The sequence below is a fragment of the Hypanus sabinus genome, chromosome X2, assembly GCF_030144855.1.
Source record: "Hypanus sabinus isolate sHypSab1 chromosome X2, sHypSab1.hap1, whole genome shotgun sequence".
NCBI classification, from domain to species: domain Eukaryota; kingdom Metazoa; phylum Chordata; class Chondrichthyes; order Myliobatiformes; family Dasyatidae; genus Hypanus; species Hypanus sabinus.
In genome coordinates, this window is record NC_082739.1 from 27004750 (window position 1) to 27019165 (window position 14416).

The window sequence follows — 14416 nt, forward strand, 5'->3', positions numbered from 1 at the left end:
TACACAACAGGGCTGATAATGTGAGACAAGAGGGGGTGTGTCAGTATTTGGGAAGGATTGGGATATTTTCCCTCAATGGGAAGCTATTATTTCCCTCAAATGCTGTCACTATAAATCCACAGTAACACCTCAATGTTCTGGCTCACTGTTTAGCTATAGCTGTATTTAAACAGTATTAACAGAACTGTCAACTCAGGATCCTGCAAGAGGACCACAATCTTATCATGGTTTGGAGGTTTGTGTGCCTCAGTGACCCAGAGAGCTATACTGGCTGGAGTCAGGGATTTATGTTTTGGCTCTTGGTAGGCTCACCCATGCTCAACAGGTCAAAGGGTAGAGGCCAGACTATAAGTGATCCAGGTTCAAGGTGCAAACAAAATTATTATGGAAACAGCAATGAAGAATCCTTCTACATCTGAGTGTGACGGTATTCCTGAGTCTCCATCTGGGACTTGCATGACTGACAGTAGTGAAAACCGAGAGGAAGCCACTGACATGATGAAAGGACCTTAATTGCTGCCCTAAACACCAGCAGCATAATGGGCAGAATGTCAATTGAGGATGCAAACTCTTCAGGTAAACTTTGACACCGAACCACACCACATGATTTTAAGGCAGCTGACCAAAAGCCTTGCTAAAATTGGACTGGCTCAGTAGGTTCTACAGATATTATGGAGAGCATTTTAATCGGATGCATCACAATCTAGTATGCTGGCGCCATTGCACAGGATTAGGCAAAGCTGAAGAGGGTTGTAGCTCAGCCAGCTCCATCATGGGCACTAGGCTCCCCAGGATCGAGGATATTTTGAATAGGTGCTGCTTCCAGAATGTAGCATCCACCATTAAGAACCCTGACCATCCAGGTCATGCCCTCTTCTCATTATGACCATCAGAGCCTAAAAACCACACACTCATGTTTTAGGAACAGCTTCGTCCTCTCCATCATCAGCTTTCTGAACAAACAATGAATCTATGAACACTACTTCACTTTTTGCTCTCCTTATTTACTTGTTATATTTCTTATTGGAACTTCAATAAAATTTTAGATATTGCACTGTACTGCTACTGCAAAACAAAAAAATTCACAACATGTGTCAGTGATAATAAACCTGTTTCTAAGGTAGTGTACAGGAAAATTTGCATTTCATTGAACATAGAACATAGAATATAGACCATAGATAAGTATAGCCCTTTGGTTGATGATGTTGTGCTGACCTGCTAACCTACTCTAAGGTCAATCTAACCCTTCCTTCCCAAAGCTGGAGGAACTCAGCAGGTGAGGCAGCATCTATGGAGAGGAATAACCAGTCGATGTTTCAGTCTGAGATCCTTCATCAGGACTGGAAAGGAAGAGGGGAGAAGCCAGAATAAGAAGGAGGAGGGTGGGGAAGAAGGTCTAGCTGGAAGGCGATAGGTGTAGCCAGCTGGGTGGGAAAGGTAAAGGGCTTGAGAAGAAGGTAATTGATAGAAGAGGAGAATGGACTATGGGAGAAAGAATGAGGGGCACTAGAGGGAGGTGATAGGCAGGTGAGGAGAAGAAATCTCCTTACCTGCTTATCTCCCAAATAGCCTGCCATTTTTCTATCATCCATGTGTCTATTTAAGAGTCTCTTAAATGTCCCTAATGTATCTGCCTCTAACACCCTCCTTAGCAGTATGTTCCATAACCCACCACTCTCTGTGTAGAAAAACCTACCTCCACCATCCCTCCTATACTTTCCTCCAATTACTTTAAAATTATGCCCTCTCATATTAGCCATTTCCACCCAAGGAAAAAAGTGCTGACTGTCCACTCTATCTCTGCCTCTTCTGATCTTATACACCTCGATCAAGTCACCTCTCATCCTTCTTCGCTTCAAACAAAAAAGCCTGAGCTCGCTCAACCTATCTTCATAACACATGACATCTAATTCAGGCAACATCCTGGTAAATCTCCTTTACACCCTCACTAAATCTTCTACATCCTTCCCATAACGAGGTGACCAGAACTGAACACAATACTCCAAGTACTGTCTCGCCAGAGTTTTATAGAATTGCCACATTACCTCGCAGCTCTTGAATTCAATCCCCGACTAATGAGAGACAACACATCATACACATTCTTAACCATCTGATTGACCTGTGAGCAACTTTGAGGGATCTGTGGACATGGATCCCAAGATCCCTCTGTTCCTCCTCACCGCTGCAAACCCAACCAATAACCCTGAACTTTGCTTTCAAGCTTGACCTTCCAAAGAGAACCACTTTACACTGAACACCTACGCTCTGTCCGCCAGAGAAAGCAGGATCTCCCAGCGGCCACACATTTTAATTCCACGTCCCATTCCCATTCTGATATGTCTATCCATGGCCTCCTCTACTGTCAAGATGAAGCTACACTCAGTTTGGAGGAACAACACTTTATATATTGGCTGGGTAGCCTCCAACCTGATGGCATGAACATTGACTTCTCTAACTTCTGTTAATGCCCCTCCTCCCCTTCTTACCCCATCCCTGATATATTTAGTTTTTTCCCCCCTCCCCTTTTCTCTCTTTCTCTCTCACTGCCCATCACCCTGCCTGTTCTCCTTCTCCCTCTGGTGCTCCCCTCCTGCTTTCTTTCTCCCTAGGCCTCCCGTCCCATGATCCTTTCACTTCTCCAGCTCTGTATCCCTTTTGCCAATCACTTTTCCAGCTCTCAGCTTCACCCCACCTCCTCCAGTCTTCTACTATCATTTCACATTTCCCCTCCCCCTCCTACTTTCAAATCTCTTACTATCTTTCCTTTCAGTTAGTCCTGACGAAGGGTCTCGGCCCGAAACGTCAACAGTGCTTCTCCCTATAGATGCTGCCTGGCCCTGCTGCGTTCCACCAGCATTTTGTGTGTGTTGCTTGAATTTCTAGCATATGCAGATTTCCTCATGTTCACTTTACACTTTTCTGGATTGAACTCCATCTGCCGCTTCTCAGCCCAACTCTGCACCTTGTCAATATCATGTTGTACCAAAAAAACCTTAAATGCTATCCACAACTCCACCAATCTTTATGTCATCAGTAAACTTACCAACCCACCCTTCCACTTCCTCATCCAAGTCATTTATAAAAATCACAAAGAGCAGAGGTTCCTGAACAGATCGCTGTGAAACACCACTGCTCACCAGTTATAATAATGCCACCCTCTGCTCCATCTACTACCACCTTCTTTCACTTCTATTTTCTGTCCTGCTACAACCTCTCTGACCTTGACCTCCTGCAGCTCAAGAGAAACAGAGCAAATGTGTGTGTTACAGCTTCTGGTTTCCAAACTAATCTCAACAACCAATGATCCTGCAGTTTCCATTTGCACCTTCTCTTCTTACTAACACCTCCAGCCCCCCTTATGGCCCCACATTTGTCTTCCTCCGTCACCTGCTCCATCAATTAACCTCTTCTGCTTTCCACCCAAGCAGCAGACCTGTCTGTTTCTCCCATACTCCCTTTTCCTACAACTGATACTGGCTTTATGAAGAAGAAAGATTAACTTTATTTGTCACATGTACATAGAAATATCAAAACATACAGTGAAATGCATCGTTTGTGTCAACAGCCGACACAGTCCGAGGATGCATTGGGGGCAGCCCGCAAGTGTCACCATGCTCCTGGCACCAACATAACATGCCTACAATCTACTAACCCTCACCAGTATGTTGAAGGAAAGCTGAACACCTGGAGGAAACTCACACAGTCATAGGGACAACATACAGAATTGTTACAGGTAGCAGCAGGAATTGAACTCTGATCGCTGGTGCTGTAAACTGTAATGCTATGCTACCGTCCCACCCAATCTCTAACCTTTCCTCTGTTTTCTCTCAACTCAATGTATAAAAGCATGTAGACATGGTCAAGAAGATCAGTTGTTGTTCAAACCTAACATCAGAATGGGGTAGAAATGTGATCTAAGTGACTTTGATCACGGAATGATTGTTGGTGCCAGATGGGGTGGTTTGAATATCTCAGAAACTGCTGATCTCCTGGGATTTTCACACACAATGGTCTCTAGAGGTCATAGAGAATAGTGCAACAAACAAAAAGCATCCAGTGAGTGGTAATTCTGTGGGTGAACACCTTGTTAATGAGAGAGGTCAGAGAAGAATGGCCAGACTGGTTCAAGTTGTCAGGAGGGTAACAGTAACTCGGATAACCACGTGAAGAAGAGAATCTCTGAATGCACAACACATCGAACCTTGAAGTGGATGGGCTACAGCAGCAGAAGACCATGACCATACACTCAGTGGCCACTTTATTAGGTACCTAATGAATTGGACACTGAGTGTAAAGCAGCATCAGCTAATCCAGTGTATCTGTGACCTTTCGCAGCTTCTGGTTTACAGTTCAAAGGTCAACATAGCCGAATGCCATCAACCCGAGTTGTCACAAGCAGAGTTTTCAGGACAGAACTCAAAAGGGATTTACAAGCCAAGACATGATGAACCACAATGCAAAATAGCAAAATGCATGATTAAAAAAAAATCCCAGATGGAATGTCACACAGGCCTTATTAAGTAAATCACTTCTGGACGATTTGCTTGGCTCGAGCAGCTTGCTTATATCAGTGCCATTGCTAGACACAGAACTCCAGACTAAAGAGTCCCTTGATGATCATGAAATCCAACTGACACCTGCGGTCTGAATTAATTGAAGCAAAATGCGCAGTTTGTAAGAAGAGGAAAAAAACTGATCGAAAGCATCTGCTAACATTCCTACATTCCAACTCAGTCACATTGAGTGAGCAAAAACCGTTCCCTTGCTACTAAATGTCAGAAGATCTGCAAAGCATATCTACTTAAACGCTAGCATATGTTAGTAAACACTCCACATTCTTAGCTGTCCATATTTTATATTTGCACTATGTAAAACAAGATGTAATAGCTTAATTGTCAAATATCATGAGTGTTTTTTTCCCTCTATGGACCGGGTTCCATGCAGGAATTATTTGCTGTGTTTTGGTTCTTTCACAAGTAAGAGCATTCATAGTTTTCCCCTCATTGTTCTAAGATAGTGCTGGGCCTCTGACTTGATTGGCTGATGGGTTTTGAACTAGTGATGTACACTCAGTGACCAATTCATTAGATACGTCCTGTAGCTAATAAAGTGGCCGCGAAGTGTCTGTCTGTGGTCTTCTGTTGCTGTAGCCCATACACAACAAGGTTCTAAGTGTTGTGCTTTCAGAGATGCTCTTCTGCAGACCACTGTTGTAATACGTGGTTATTTGAGTTACTGTTACCCTCCTGTCAGCTTGAACCAGTCTGGCCATTCCCCTCTGACCTCTCTCATTAACAACGCTTTTCACCCGCAGAACTGCTGCTCACTGTACATTTTTTTTTGTTTCGCGCACCTTTCTCTGTAAATTCTAGAGACTGTTGTGCATTAAAATCCCAGCAGATCAGCATCTTCTGAGATACTCAAACCACCCCGCCTGGCACCAATGATCAATCCACAGTCAAAGTCACTTAGATCACATTTCTTCCCATTCTGTTTGATTTGAACAACAACTGAAGCTCTTGACCATGTCTGCATGCTTTTATGCAGAGTTGCTGCCACGTAATAGGTTGATTAGCTATTTGCATTAACAAACAGGTGTAAAGTCATACTTAATAAAGTGGATAGTGAGTGTCTGTTAGTAGGCACAAAATGTCAACTGGACACAGGTTGACCACACAGGAAAAGGAGAACATACTTCTGCTGAAAAGTCACAAAATGAGGCTATTTACCCAATCAGTTAGACTATGGTTAATCAAACTGCCCTTGTGAAATATTCGTTGTCCTGTGCTAAGGAAAAATATCTATCAGTTTGAGCTGAAAAATCATACCTAGCTCCACAGCTATTATAAGACCTTAAGGTATATGAGCAGAATTAGGCCAGTTGGCCCATCGATGCTGCTCTGCCATTTCATTGTGGATGTTCCAATTTTACTCTCAGCCCCAAATCTCCTGCCTTCTCCCTGTATCCCTTCATGCCCTGACTAATCAAGAACCTAACAACCTCAGCCTGAAATATACATAAATCAGCCGACTGTGGCCAAGAATTCCACAGATCCACCACTCTTTGTTGAAAGACATTCCTCCTCATTTCTCTTCTAAAAGGACACCCCTCTATTCTTAGGCTGTGTCCTCTGGTCTTAGACTCTCCCACCATAGGAAACATCCTTTCCACATCCACTCTATCAAGGCTTTTCGCCATTCACCATGTTTCAATGAGATCACCCCTCATTATTTTGAATTCTCGTGAATGTAGGCCCAGAGCCATCAAATGCTCCTCATACATCAAGCCTTTCAATCCTGGAAACATTTTTGTGAACGTTCTTTGAATCCACTCCAGTTTCAGCACATCCTTTCTAAGATGAGGGGCTCACAATACTCCAAGTGAGACCTCACCAGTGCTTTATAAATCTCACCATTACATTCTTGCTTTTATATTCTAATCCTCTTGAAATGAATACTAACATTGCATTACCTTCCTCACCACAGACTCAACCTGCAAATTAACCTTTAGGGAATCCTGCACAAGGACTCCTAAGTCTCTTTGCATGTCAGCTTTTTGCATTTTCTCTCCATTTAGAACACAATCAAACCTTTAATTTCTTCTACCAAAGTGCATGGCCAGACACTTCCTGACACTGTATTCCATCTGCCATTTATTTGCCCCTCCTAATTTGTCTAAATCCTTCAGTAACTTCTCTACTTCTTCAAACCTAGCTTTTTAATCTGCAAACTTTCCATTATCCAAATCATTGACATACAGCATAAAAAGAGGTGGTCCCAACACAGACCCCTATGGAACATCACTAGTCACTGGCAGCCAACCAGAAAAGGCTCTCTTTATTCCCACTCTTTGTCTCCTGCCAATCAGCTTTATCCGTGCTAGCACCTTTCCTGTAATACCATTGGCTTGTGGCTTGTTGAGCAGCCTCATGTGTGGCACCTTGTTAAAGGCCCTCTGAAAATCCAAGTACACCACATCCACTGCATCCCCTTTGTCTATCCTGCTTGTTATTTCTCCAAAGAATTCCAACAGATTTGTCTGGCAAGATTTTCCCTTGAGGAAAACATGATAACTATGACCTATTTTATCATGTGTCTTCAAGTACTTTGAGACCTCATCCTTAATAATTGACTCCAACATCTTCCCAACCACTGAGGTCAGACTGACTGGCCTATCATTTCTTTTTTTCTGGCTCTCTCTCTTCTTGAAGAGTGGAGCGACATTTGTAATTTTCCAGTCTTCTGGAGCCACTCCAGAATCTAGTGATTCTTGAAAGGTCGTTACTTATGCCTCCACAATCTCTTCAGCCTCCTCTTTGAGAACCCTGGGTGTATACCATCTGGTCCAGGTGACTTGTCTACCTTCCGATGTTTCAGCTTCCCAATAACCATCTTTCTGGTAATGGTAACTTCACACATTTCATGATCCCTGACACCTGGAACTTCCACCATACTGCTAGTGTCTTCCACTGTGAATACTGATGTAAAGTTCTTATTTAGTCAGTCCACCATGTCATTGTTCCCCTTTACTACCTCTCCAGCATTGTTTTTCAGTGGTCTGATATACACTCCTGCCACTCTTTTACACTTTATGTATTAAAGTACCTTTCAGTATCTCCTTCAATATTATTAGCTAGCTTCCTTTCATATTCTACCTTTATCTTAAGACTTTTTTTGTTGCCTTTGCTTGATTTTTAAAAGCTTCCCAATCCTCTAACTTCCCATTAATATTTGTTCTATTATATGCCCTCTCTTTGGCTTTTATGTTGACTTTGACTTCTCTTGTTAGCCACGGTTGTGTCATCTTGCCTTTAGAATACTTCCTCTTTGGGATGTATATATCCCATGGCTTCCAAATTGCTTCCAGAAATTCCAGTTATAGACTCCATACAGCACAGAATTAGGCACTTCGGCCCCACTACCCTATGCTAACCAAGGTTCCATCAGGCCATAAGACACAGGAGCAGAATTAGGCCATTTGGTCCTTTGAGTCTGCTCCTCTGTTCCATCAAGGCTGATTTATTATCCTTCTCAATCCCATTCTCCTGCCTTCTCCCCACAATCTAGGACATCTAAGCGAGTCCCATTTGCCTGCATTTGGCCCACATCCTATCCATGTACAGCTCCAGGCACCTGTTAATGTACCTGCCTCAAACACTTGCTCTGGCAGCTCATTCCAAATATTGACCACCATCTGGATGGAAAAGGTACCGCTCAGGTTCTTATTAGATCTCTTGCTTCTCACCTTAAACCTGTGCCTTCTAGTTCTTGATTGCCCAGTCCTACGTAAAAGACAGTGCACATTCACAATGACCATCATAATTTTAAGTCTGTTGAGAGGAAATTTTAGAATATAGAAGTTCTGCCTATAATTTCTCCACTGAGTAAGCTGGCAATGCAAACTAAGATTCAGAATCAGATTTAATATCACTGGCAAATACCTTGAAATTTGATGTATTGTGGCAGCAGTATATTGGAATATACAATAAAAACTATAAATGACAGTAAGAAATTTAGATATTAAAATAAATAATTAATGCAAACAGAGTTTAAAAGAAAGTAGTGAGATAGTGAGGTTCATTGTCCATTCAGGAATCTGATGGTGGAGGGGAAGAAGCTGTTCCTGAATCACTGAGTGTGTGTCTTCAGGCTCCTGTACCTCCTCCCTGATGGCGGAGGGGAAGAAGCTGTTCCTGAAATGTTGAGTGTGTGTCTTCAAGCTTCTGTACCTCCTCTCTCATGGGATCTTGAATGAGAACATTTCAAAGTTCAAAGTAAATTTTATTTTCAAAGTACGTAATGTAAATGTCACCATATACAACCCTGAGATTCATTTTCTTGCAAACGTAATCAAAAAATCCATAATAGAATCAATGAAAGACCATACCAACTTGTGCATTCAACCAGTGTGCAACAACCTCTGCAAATACAAAAAAAAATTAAGAAAAAAAGCAATAAATATTGAGAACATGAGATGACGAGTCCTTGAAAGTGAGTCCACAGGTTAAGGGAATATTTCAGAGATGGGGTGAGTGAAGTTGAATGAATTTATCCTCTCTGGTTCAAGAGCCTGATAGTTGAGGGGTAATTATTGTCCTTGAACCTGGTGGTGTGAGTCCTGATGCTCCAGTACCTTTTTCCTGATTGCAGCAGCAAGAGGAGAGCATGTCCTGGGTGGTGGGGTCCCTGATAATAGAGCTGCTTTCCTACAACAGCACTTTATGTAAATATGTTCAATGGTGGGGAGTGCTTTACCTCTGATAGACTGGGTCGAATCCACTACTTTTTGCAGGATTTTCTGTTCAAGGGTATTGGTATTTCCATACCAGGCTCTGATGCAGCCAGTCAATATACTCTCCATCACACGTCTATAGAAGTTTGTCAAAGTTTTAGGTGACATATTGAATCTTTGCAAACTCTTAGGAAGGCGCTGTGAGATTTCTTCGTAATTGAATTTGCATGCTGTGCCCAGGATGGTCCTCTGAAATGATAACAACTCTGACCCCCCCCCCCCCCCCCCCCCACCGATGAGGACTGGCTCATGGGCTTCTGGTTTCCTTCTCCTTAAGTCAATAATCAGGTCCTGGTCTTACTGACATTGAGTGAGAGGTTGTTGTTATGGAACCACTTTGCCAGATTCACAGTCTATGAAAAGGGCATGTTCTGGTTAATGGGGGTCCTCAATGATTGAAGATGTCCTCAATGTTGTGGAGGCTAATGACATGATGCAACTGGCTGAGCCTGCAATGTCCTGCAGGTTTTTGCCAGCTCATATATCTGTCTAAATGCCTTATAAACAATTTTGTCTTGTGTGTTTCCACCTCAACCACCGGCAGCAAGTTCCAGGCGCCAACCACCCTCTGCATTCAACACCTGCCTTGTAAGTGCCCTTTAAACTTTCTCCCTCTCACCTTAAATGTGTGCCTTCCACCTTGGGAAATAGGCTCAGATGCTCTTGCTGTCTAGTGGACCTCTTAAATGTGAACAATCCATGGCCTCCTCTACTGTCGCAATGAGGCCACACTCAGGTTGAAGGAGCATCTGGTCTGGGTAGCATCCAACCTGACAGCATGAACATCGATTTCTCAAATCTCCGGTAATGCGATCCCTACACCCCCACCCCCCTCCACCTTCACCATTCCCCATCCCCTTTCCCTCTCTCACTTTATCTCCTTACCTGCCCACTGCCTCCCTCTGGTGCTTCTTCCCCCTTTCTTCTATGACTTTCTGTTCTTTCCTATCAGATCCCCCCTTTTCCAGCCCTATATCTCGTTTACCAATCAACTTCCCAGCTCTTTCTTTCCCCTCCCCCTCCCAGTTTCACCTATCACCTTGTGTTTCTCCCTCCCTCCCCCACCTTTTAAAACTACTCATCTTTTTTTCTGCAGTCAACTGAAGGGTCTCCACCTGAAACGTTGACTGTATTTTTTTCCATTGATGCTGCCTGGCATGCTGAGTTCCTCCAACATTTTCTGTGAGTTGTTTTGGATTTTCAGCATCTGCAGATTTTCTCTTGTTTATGATTGGTTTACACCAGATGACTTGTTACAACCCAGATGTCATCCTCTGCCAACAGAGCAAATACTTTTGTAAAGAACTCCGACTCAAATTCAGATTTATTTATTATGTACATCAAAGCCGGAATCAGAATCAAGTTTAATATCATTGGCATCTGTCGTGAAATTTGTTATTTTGCAGCAGCAAGCAGAGTGCATTACATAATAAGAGCTATAATTTAGACCAGAAGACCATAAGACATAGGAGCAAAATTAGTCTGCTCCACCATTCCATCATGGCTGATTTTATTATCCCTCTCAACCCCGTTCTTTTGCCTTCTCCTTGTAACCTTTGTCACCCTGATTAATCAAGAACCTATCAACTGCCGCTTTAAATATATCCAATGACTTGGTCTGTGGCAATGGATTCGACAGATTCACCACCCTCTAAGTAAAGAAATCTTCCTCATCTCTGTTCTAAATGGATGTCCATCAATTCTGAGGCTGTGCCCGCTGGTCCTAGACACCCCACTCTAAATAACCTCTTTCCACATCTACTTTATCCAGACCTTTCAATATTAAATAGGTTGCAATGCAATTCCCCTCATTCAAAAGCAGGATGTAATGTTGAGACTTTATAAAGCACTGGAGAAGCCTAGGTTGGATTATTATGAACAGGTTTGGGCTCCTTGTTTTACAAAGGATGTGATGAAACTGGAGAGTGTTCAAAGGACGTTCACAAAAATGATTCCAGGATTGAATGACTTGTCATATGAAGAGTGTTTGATGGCTCTGGATCTGTATTCACTAGAATTCAGAAGAATGAGGGGTGACCTCATTGAAACCTATTGGATGGTGAAAGGTCATGATAAAGTGGATGTGGAGAGGATGTTTCCTATGGTGGGAGATTCTAAGACCAGAGGACACAGCCTCAAAATAGAGGGTGTCCTTTTAGAATAAAGAGGTATTTCTTTAGCCAGAGAGTGGAGAATCTGTGGAATTCATTGCTACAGGCATCTGTGGAAGCCAAGGCTTTATGTATATTTAAGGAAGAGATTGATAGATTCTTGATTGGTCAGGGTATGAAGGGATATGGGGAAAAGGCAGGAGATTGGGGTTGAGAGGAAAATTGAATCAGTAATGATGAAATGGCAGAGCAGACTCAATAGGCCAAATGGCTTAGTTCTGCTCTTTTATCTTATGGTTTTATTCTTCTAAGGTCCAGCAAGTAGAGGCCCGGAGACATCAAATGCTCCTCGTATGTCAACTCTTTCATTCGTGGGATCGTTCTCATGAACACCCTTTCCAAAGCCAGCGCATCCTTTCTTAGATAAGGAGCCCAAAACTGCTCACAACACACCAAGTGCCATCTGACCACTGCCTTATCAAGCTTCAGCTTTACATCCTTGCTTTTGTATTCTAGTGTCTTGAAATGAATGCTAACATTTCATTTGCCTTCCTTACTACTGGCTTAACCTGCAATTTAACCTTCAGGGAATCCTGCATGAGGACTCCCAAGTCCATCTGCAGGACTACGGGATATTACAAGAAGAAATATAAATAAAATTAAATAAGTAATATAAAATAAGAGCAAAGAAAAAGAAAAAAAATACATAATGAAATGTGTCGTTTGCATTTACAACCAGCCACATGTTCTATTGCCAACATATCATGCCCCCAATGCTCGGCAGAACAACACAGAACACAACAAGCAACAAAACAACACAATGAACCAAGTTATTTTCCACACATGTCAGATAACTTCATGGCCACTCATTTACTGATGTTGTTTTAATTCTACCTCCAGAATTTTGGATCCAGTTTAAATTCTCAAAATGCCATGCTGGGATACGAACTCACATTCCTAGGCCTATTAGTCCTGGCCTTTGGGTTATTCATTTAGTAACTTTAGCTCTCACTCCCTTACACTAGTGTTCAGATTCAAACCGCAGGAGTGTTGGCTTTCTTAGTGTTTGTAGAGCCAGGATTCTCATATTTTCTTGTTTCCTCCAGGGGACATTAAAGAGTGTATAACATTACAGAAATATGCTATTCACTCTTCCTGTGAGTAGAAAATGCTTCCCTCTTATGTCCAGTTATAATACGATTGACGTATGTGAAATTAATGTAAGTTTGCATAAGAGAAAAGGCTAAAGAGATGCCAAGTTCTTTCCAAATTGTGCTAAGAATTTTACTTTTCAATTCTTAGATAGAAAGGACAAGATTGCGAGCAGATCATTGGAATGTATCAAGATAGCAGATGTTTTTCAAAAGAAAAGTAATTTAAATATATCAAAAAGGTCAGAACACAAATAATGAATCATTGGGTCATTCAGCATGGAAACATGCCCTTCAGTCCAACTCATCCAAGCTGACTTTGAGGCATGGTGCATTGGTCCCATCTGCCCCAAGGCCTTCCAAACCCTCCTAATGATGTTTTAAAAATGGGAATAACTTCATAGTGATAGATTTGATAGAGACACATTACTGTCCAAAACTCTTAGGCACATATACATAGCTAGGGTGCCTAAGACTTTTGCATAGTACTGTAGTACTGCACTGTACTGCTGCCACAAAAAACAAATTTCATGACCAATGTGAGTGACGATAAACCTGATTCTGATATGGGTCTCTTTTGTGGACTGAGAGTAGGAAGGGGGCAGGGAGAAGGGAATCAAGGTTGGGAAAAGGGGAAGAGAGAGGGGAGGGAGCAGGAAGCACCAGAGAGAAATTGGTTAATAAACCAGTTACTTGGAATCAGATGACCTTGCCTGCTGTCTCAGGGCTGGGAGTGCAAGACTGGAGAATAAAGATGAGGAGTCCATCAGGACTGGAGAAAAAAATGCTAAGTCAGAGTCTGAGTCTCAATCCACATCATCTTTTCTGCTGAAGGGTCTCAGCCTGAAACATAAATTGTACTCTTTTCCATAGATGCTGCCTGGCTTGCTGAGTTCCTCCAGCATTTTGTGGAAATTGCTTGGATTTCCAGCATCTGCAGATTTTCTCTTGTTTGTGATCCTTTGCTCCTGCCAGATTTACAAACTTGGTCTCCGCTCCACGTTGACCAATACAGTACTGAATTGTGCAAAAGTCTCAGGCACCCTAGTTATATATACGTGCTTATGACTTTTGCACAGTACTGATTATAAAATTGTGATAGGTAGAGATAAGGTAAATGCAAGCTGTCTTTTTACACTGAGATTGAGTGAGACCGGAACTAGAGGTCATGGGTTAGAGTGAAAGGTGAAAAGTTTACTAGGAACTTCTTCCCTCAGGCGGTCGTGAGAGTGTGGAATGAGCTGCCAGCAGAGGTGAAGTCTGTGAGCTTGATTTTAACACTTAAAAAAGGTTTGGATAGGTACGTGGATGGGATGGGTATGGAGGGCTGTGGTCCAGGACTAGGCAGAAGGAACATGTTTCTGTGCTGTAGTGCTCTATGACTCTATGGTTCAAAAAATGTAGCAATTTAGCTGGCAGCTGCAAACAACTTCAATTAATTAATTAATATTTGAATATTGCTCATTGCATCAGCCTGAATGCTGTGTTTTCAGTGTTCTATGTAATACAGAGAAAACTTCCAACTATATTCATTGACATTACACAATATCGGTAACTTTGATCTATATCTTTTCAAATCTAATCTATCACTTTTGAAATATTCATACTGGAAAGAAAGATGCTATTTTAAGATGTTTTATCATTTGTGGTGAAAGGAATCGGCGATTGGATTTTTTTTTATTTAGAGATACAACATGCTAAATGGCCATAACTGGCCTGACAAACTACACCCATGTGACCAATTAACCTACTAACCTATACCCCTTTGGAATGTGGAGCGAAAATCACACAGACATAGGGAGAATGTACAAATTGCTAATAGACAGCAGCAGGAATTGGACCCAGATCACTGGTGCTGTAAA